The sequence below is a fragment of the Microtus oregoni genome, unplaced genomic scaffold (genome assembly GCF_018167655.1).
Source record: "Microtus oregoni isolate MIOR12 unplaced genomic scaffold, Mior012 000060F_ref0000265, whole genome shotgun sequence".
NCBI classification, from domain to species: domain Eukaryota; kingdom Metazoa; phylum Chordata; class Mammalia; order Rodentia; family Cricetidae; genus Microtus; species Microtus oregoni.
The window spans coordinates 11,317,825-11,326,109 of record NW_024543870.1 but is presented as its reverse complement, the minus strand read 5'-3'; positions in this window follow the sequence as shown (position 1 = coordinate 11,326,109).

Sequence of the window (8,285 nt, the reverse complement as noted above, 5' to 3'; positions counted from 1 at the left end):
TGAGAACAGAAGATCCCAGTTCTCATTGCTGTCCCATGGTGATTTCAGAGGACTGGTAAAATAAGAATTGAGGCTGTCGCTCAGTGGAAGATGCTTGCCTCACATACATAAGGCCATAGATTCAATCCCAGTACTGCCAAAAAGAAAAACGCAAAATATTAGGAATAGACAGTATCAAGTCCGCATTTACAAGACTAACAAGTACTGCAAGAGAAAAAGTGCAAGATGCTATGGAACAGAATGCGTTTGTAGGTTTAATGGTTCCCCAAAAAAAGACCTCCGCTCTGATACAGAGAAATGCTGTTGTTGGTTAATAAGAGCTATTCAGAAGGTCTAGGAAGCCAGGCTGAAGAAACCACGGACCAAGAAGTTACCAGCTCACCCCTTTAAAACCTCTAAACATTTACGATAGAGAGCTGATCTGGGGCAGGCATCAGAGCAAGGTCAACAGCCTCAGAACAGGAGCTGAGGAGCAGCTCGCTCAGCTGGAGGGCAAAGGAGGATCCAGGAGGAGGCCACGGGCGCTCTGGGCCTGGCTTTCTGTGGTGCAGAGCAGTCCTAGTAGCTTACAGGAACTGGACAGTGAGAGCAGAGGAGACAGAGGAGACAGCAATGTCTGGCATCACTGTCGGACCTCCCCACGAGCAAGTAAGCCCAGCCAAGGGATGCAGGCCAGCAGGTGTGATGAAAACCAGACTCCTGGGTGCAAACTGGGTTCCTGCTAGCGAACCAGGGCTTCCTCTTCCTCACAGGGAAGGGGGAGGAGATGGGACAGAAGGGACTGAATAGGACTCTAAGGCACCTCCCCATCAGAACCCAGCCTAGCTATGACGCTATGACGTCAGACTAGCCGGATGGAGCTCAGGGAGTGGGAGGTGATGGGCCCAGCTTCATCCACTGCAGTCCTCAGCTTCCTCAGACTGTTTCATGTGGTCTAGTTGCATTTTCTCTCAGAAAAGAGCCGGGGAGGGAGGCTTTCATCTGCTCCCTATTCATGCTGTTCGCCTGCTGCTTCATTGATTGCCCTTCAGCTGCCCTGGCAGGGACTGGAATGTGACTAGGGAGAGCAGGCAGCCCTGGGGTGAATACCAGAAATCCCTCAACTTAGTCACAGAGGATACCCCACCCCCGCGCGTGCCCCTGCTTAATGTTCAATAAAGCACAAAAACGTTCTCGCTGGAAAATGACAAAGAACCCTGCTAAACCCTGTTTAAAACACTGTTTTCTCCACCTGGCTTGAATTTCGTTTTAATATTCACTAGAGAAACACTTTCTTTTTCCTTCAAGAAACTAAGCCATTGAGTGGAAGTTCCTTGACCCCACCAGCAACCCTGAGCTGCATTAACGCTAAACTGGCACTCCCCCCCCCCCCATCTGTCTCTCTCCTGCACTGAAGTACAGGACTGGAGATTCAGCGGCAAAGTCCCCATCAGGTGCCCTGGGTGGCTCAGTCCTTCCACCAACGCAAGGGGGTCATGAAGAAAGCTCTGCCTGAGGTTCATCCCCAACTCCATGTTGACTATTCCACAATGACTTCAGGAAGCCATCCTGCCTCTCGGTTGTCCCACCTGTAAGATGAAGCCAATAATAAAAACATGATGGGATTCAAAGGATTCAGTTAAACGACCACGTATAAAAGCTACAGCATGCCGATCTCATGCAAGCGCTCGAAACCAGGAACGGTTACAGGCCCGAGCTGCCGTGTCCAGCGTTCATGTTGGGCACGGGGTCCAAACTCAGTTCCTCGTGTTTGCATGTGGAGCACTTCCCCCTCTGGGCCATCTCCACAGTCCCCAACCCAGCGACTATTCTGAAGACCTGGTGTGGAGAAAGCGTGAGACATCTGCCATTTGCAAACCCTGCTAAAATGAGAGGTGCCACCTACACCAGCAAGGTCAGAGGACTTGTGCCTGCTAACCTGAAGAGGTGAGAATTACAGACAGAAAACAGAAATCACACTGCCACTTGGAAACCTGCCAACCGCTACAATCGGCGTATAAATAATTGGAAAAGTAACCGAGGCGTGAATCAGGTGTACCGCACAGAGGTACAGAAAAACAGTGTGGGCCCCCCTTCTCCATGAGCCCCATTATGTACTGGCTTTCGAAATGCAGTTCCTATGCGGCTCTCTTCCCGTTTCCAGCCATCCCTCTGACTCCCACCTTGTCTTCCACTTCTATCGCTAAGCCCATGGTTTTGGTACTTGGCATTCTGGTTCTTCTGTTCCTGAAAATGACCATTGCTTCTCAGAATTAATCTCCCTCCATCCAACCCATCCTTCGTTCAGAAAGCCAACAAGCTAAGCTCTCCAAGTCTGATTTTCCCTAAATCCCCCACGGTTCACTGGCCACCTTTTCTAAGATACCCTGGGATAAGCCACACTTTCAGCCATCTACTCAACTGACAAATATTTATAGAGAACACATCAAGCGTTGAATTGGGTGTCAGGGATACAAAAATGAGGCTTGCATACTTATAAACATTTAATGATAAAGAGCATTTTAAGCAAATTTTTAGTTGTGGAAAATGTGAAAAATAGAACACAGGCTATGATGGACAAAATTGAGGATAAGAGAGGGCAAAAACTATCCCTTAGGAAGGGCAACTATTCTGCATCAATGTTGTTGAAACCAAGACCCCAACAGTGGGCAGGAGATAGGTGCAATGAGAAAATCATTCCAAAAATATGGAATAGCATGAAGGAGAGCCTCAACAATTTGTTTTATTTTTTACTTACTTTGTGTATTGTGTGAGCATTCACTTGCGTGTGCGCACACACAGGTTTGTGCACACTGCAGTGCATATGTGGAGATCAGAGAACATTTTGGAATTGTTCTCACTCCCCACCATGCTGAGACAAGGTCTCTCTTGTCTCGTCTGCTGGTACACTCCGTACTTCAGGTTAGCTGGACTGAGAGCTTTCAGGTTATTCTCCTGTCTGTGCTGCTCATCCTTACTGGGATAATAGACGCATGCCTCTGTATCTTAGGGGTTTATTTTTTATAGATTTCTATGATCAAACCCAGTCTTCCAAGCTTGTCAGCAAGCGCTTTTACCCACAAAGCCATCTCTCTGACTTTATCTCGATAATTTCTTTACTAACAAATTTGACATGTGTGGGGACATGAAATGGACAGTCTCTATTTTTGTTAATTGTCAAGCAAAAACTAAAAGCAGTCAGGTTGTAGTAACTCTGAGAAAACGTATCCATTAGCCAGATATCCAAATAATTATCTAAATTATCCCAACTCCGACATCTGCCGCCATGTCTTCCCTCGGAGGTATGAAAGCTGGGAAATAATGAGAAGAAAGTTATTTTGTAATTACCCAGCATGAATTATGACTCCAAGAGTCTATTTCCAGGGGTACTTTAGAGTCATTTAGTTCAACATTATTGAAGTTTAATTTAGTACATTATTGGCGCAGAGAAACTCTGGAACCAGACTCAAAAGGAAAGGATTTTATCCTGACACTGAATCCATCTTCCTGTGGACACCAACCTCATTAAGCCCTCAGTGCCTTCCCTGTGTGAGGGAATAAGAGCATCTGCTTTACCACCTTCACAGAAGAGCTGAAAAATCAGGGGAACAAGCATAGAGATGCTTTGCCAATTAAGTGTTCATTGGAGGAAGCATTTCTCATGCCTTCCTTGACATGGAGAGACTCCCTCTGATCACAATTAATTAAAAAAAAACATAAACCAGTTTAAGGAAGATAAACTACATAACAAAAACTTTAACTAGGTCTAACTAGCTGTAGGCACCTGAACCCTTACATCTCCAGCTCTGACACTTTTGACTCTTTTGAGAGGCCATTGTGATAGTTGCCAGCTGCTCTAGATTTAGACCCTTCCAGGTTCAAACCCTTGCAGAAAGTCTCTCTCTCTCTCTCTCTCTCTCTCTCTCTCTCTCTCTCTCTGTGTGTGTGTGTGTGTGTGTGTGAGAGAGAGAGAGAGAGAGAGAGAGACAGAGACAGAGACAGAGAGACAGAAAGAGAAAGAAAGAGAGAGAGAGTCATGTATCCATCACATGCTCAACTCTTCAACAAGAAACACTCATAGACCTTGGACCAAAAGTTGAAAAAGAATGGATGGATTTCTAGGGAAACCAAGAAATGGATTAAAGGAAATTAAAACAGCAAAAATAGTGGCTATCCACCACCTCTTTATCCTAAATTTCTTTACAGAGAACCCCAGGTTGGCATTCAGCATATCAATAAGAGCTCAAAATAGATATAGTTACAGATCCAAGATAATCCACTTCTCAAGTGAGAGCCAAGTCACGTGAAAACTCAGTATTGATCCCCCTTTTTTTTTGAGTGTCACCTTCCATTCAGATCCAGCCTGCTTCTCCCCATCCGCAGGTCATTCCTGTCATGCAGCAGCTCCAGATCCCAAGAAGCTGAACTGTGACTCTCACTCACTTCTCCTGTTACGTCCATACCAACAGCACCATGGTTTTTCTGGGCCTGACTTTTTTCCTGCTGTTCTACAGATTTGCTTCCTGTTTATTCCCAGATAGCAATATCTGCAAATGATGCAACACACACACATACACACGCACACACACACATGCACACATACACACACACACACACACACACACACACACACACACACGATGACTTCTTTGGAAAAACAAAGAAGGGTGAGGGGCAGGATAATGGAGAAAAATGTCCCAGAGAATTACACAGACCCTTAAACAATGATTAGAATTTTGCTTACAGAAGGGTAACAGAAGGCCGTTCCATGAGACCTAAAACCACTTTGTTCTATCTTTTGGAGAAATTATAAAAAAAGAAAGAAAGAAAGAAAGAAAGAAAGCTCTTTCCTCAACTCAGAAGTTACAAACCAGTAGCCTACAAGCAGCTCAGCCTGGTAGATGTGTTACACTTGGCCCACATAGCATTTTGTAGAATTTAAATTACTTGCCAACATTTAAAAATGGTGAGATTTTTACATAAGGACCTGGATTTCCAGCTGCTCTTGAAAACTCAGGGGCTGTGGTAGCAGCCCTACACCCAAGCTCCCACTGGGACAGCAGTTTCCTGGGTGAAGTAGCCCTTGCCCTCTGTAGTGTAAAGACATAGCAAGACCTAAGACCTTGTCTCCTGCTCTCCTGTGGCACCTATAGCTGAGTGTGTAACTGTGTCAATCAAGCATCTAACCATTCATTCTTGAGGTCAATCACTGTTATTATCACCTTATTTACATTTGGTTAGATTATATTTTACTATATATTATAAAAGTTTAATCTGTTTTATTACTCTCTGACTTAGACATTCCCCAGTGATTCTTGAAATCAACAGAGCAAAGTCAAACACCAAACACCAAATGCTTTCTAGGTTGCCTCGATTATTCTCCTCTGTCTTATCAACCAATTTAGAAGCTAAAAACCCTTCACAGACATGTCCAACCTGTCAACATTATGATATGGCTCTGTCATCTACGAAGTTCTCACTACTGAACTGCACAGCTGAGTTAATATATATATATATATATATATATATATATATATATATATATATACATTAATGGATCTAGAGTGAAGGCTCAGCTGGGTACAGTGCTTGCCTTGCAAAAAAAAAAGGAGGTGTTGGATCCTCAAAATATAAAAGAATCAGATTGGATTGTGGCACATGTTTGTGATCCCAGCACTGGGAAAGTGGACGCAAACAGATCTTTGGTATCTAATGACCACCTAGCTAAGCCTCTTTGGTGAGCTCCAGACTATTGAAAGAGCCTGTCTCAAAACAAAAGGAGAACAGTACCTGATGGATGACAATTGAGGTTCTCTGATCTACACACACACACAAACACACACACACACACACACACACACACACACGAGACTTTCCTACATAAAACACACACACATACATACATACATACATTTCATAATGTTTTAAATAAGTCTGTAGTTTTGAATTGAATATTCGTTGTTACCCTGGGGCAGCCCAGAAGCCACAAGTTGGACCTGCAGCCTGGGACTAGTCACAACTTCCTTTCTGGTGATGGCATATTCTTAACATGCATCATCTCCCATGAATAGTTCCCACTATCAGACGACCCTGCGTCTTCAGTGTCCAACTTGGAGGTCATGTCCTCTGTCTAGACCACCCTGATTCTTGGTGAAACCAGCCCCACCTCGGGGATCCCGCAGTAGCACTGAGCTCCTACTTCATTTAGCTCAGTACCTGTCATGTTTTTCTCTAATTGTCTATTTACATGGCTGCTTCCTCCACACCCACCCGAGGCTGAGAGCCTTGAAAACAGAAACTGTGACTGATTCATCTTTGTAGATTCAGTGCCTTTCTGTATACCTTGGCAGATATCAGACACTCAATAAATTCTTGTTAAATGAATGAAGAAAGGAACAAACACGGAGAGAACAAATTGGCATGTGTTCATGGAATGTCACACCTCGGCAATTGTAATGAAAGAAATCCATTCCATTGAAGCTTTTCTGCCTGCAAAGAATTGTTTTGTCCTCTGGAGCCCTTCAGAAGTAGTTTTGACAGATTCTAGGGAGTTATCCGAGGAAGCTTGTTGAAGAGAAGTCGTATCTCTTAGGAAGGATCACAGAGAGAGAGTCAGTTATAGGATGAGCCTCAGAGCTGGTCTCTGTCATTTCTGAATCGTCAAGTTATCGCTAACAAACACTAGAGAACTGTAGCTCAGTTATGACCTCTCCTCTGGTGCAGGAAAAAAGGAACCCCACAGTTTGGACAACCAAAAGAGACGTTCCAAGTCATCATCTGACTTTCCATCCACACAGGATATATTTACCATTCTTTAAGGATGTCAGATCCCTCTGACCCGAAGACTTTTCCACTCTTACTCCCTCACTCTCGACTGCCCTTCTTCTGGGTCTTTGCTCAGATCACCTTGCTTTATCCAAGCCTAAGCTTACACTAAAACTAAAGGGCTTCCCCTGACCACCAAAGCAAAACTGTGAAGCATGTCCCTCATCTTGTGACCCTTTACTCTTCGTTGTGCTTGAAGGTGGAGCTATTAGAAGAGGACTGGGTATCACTGAGAGACAGGATTTAAGATCATCAAAGTTCATCACCTATGGTCTTTGTCTCTGCCCTTTGTGTCTGCCTCATTCAGCTCCATGCTATCAAAACAGACAATGGCATCTGTTATTTTCATGACTCAATGGAGAACATGTCCCACCCTTCGCCATGAGAATAGTCTCAGAAAAATAATCCAGTTGGTACATCTGAAGCTTCACCACCTTAAGAGGACCTGTGTTTTTAGTGGTTCTGCCTTGGGGTTGCCTCTGCTAAGTCCTTTGGGATTTGGTTCAGCCTTCAGCTGATTTCTATAAACAACGCAAAGACTCGCGCACCTTAACAAGCCCAGCTGGACCTGAGGTGGAGTAAACTCTGTCTCAACTGTGTGGCCAGAATGGGTAGAGAGTTAAGATCTAATTTGTCTCCATAATAGAAAAAAATAGCAGAATAACAGCTCAACTGCACTTTAATTTGGGGATGATGATATCAAAGTCAAGAGAGATGCACAGACTCGTGCCTAGAGAGTAATCTGTCAAAAGACCTTGCAACCCTTGACACTAACTCTGAGCCCCTTACCACTGTCTCAAGCTACTATTCTGTCCTCAACCACCGTAGAGGTGAAGTAAGGGAAGCAGACAGGAGCTGCTATTACAGTCCACGGCACTTGGAGAAAGAAGCTAACAGGCATGCTATAACGCACACAGAACTGCTTAGCCAGTACCACAGAAACCTGGAAAGCAGCACCTGGCAGATGGCAGGGAGAGGGAGCAGCCAATGGGATGAGATTTTGCAGTCAGTATGGCAGATGCCAGGAGGCTGCAGCTATTCTGGGATGCAGGCTGTGGCTGCTCCATCACACCAGCCCTGCAAGTCCCTTCTTCTCTAGGGCAGTATAGATGTCTCCAACCTCTTTCTAGGTCCTAACCAATGTTAAGTCTGCTGCTAAAGACTAAGCCAAGCAGTCAGTTCAAAGATAACCATCCTATTACAGAAAAGAAAATTTCTAAATAGCATCGCCAATCTTGGCAAATGCTTAGTCATCATCCTTACTGGAGCTTGACACCTACTCAACCCTCGTCTGGTCCAAATGCCCATGTTATTAGATAGAGAAATTGAAGGCAAAGAGAAGATATGGTCCATCCCAGGGTTCCATAGAAATCTTGAAAGAGAGAGCTGGGGGTTACCTGATATCTTAGTTCAAAATCCTTCCCCTGAGCTACTGAGCACTAGAATGTGGTTTGATTCTCATTCTTGGTCTCGTTGTTGTC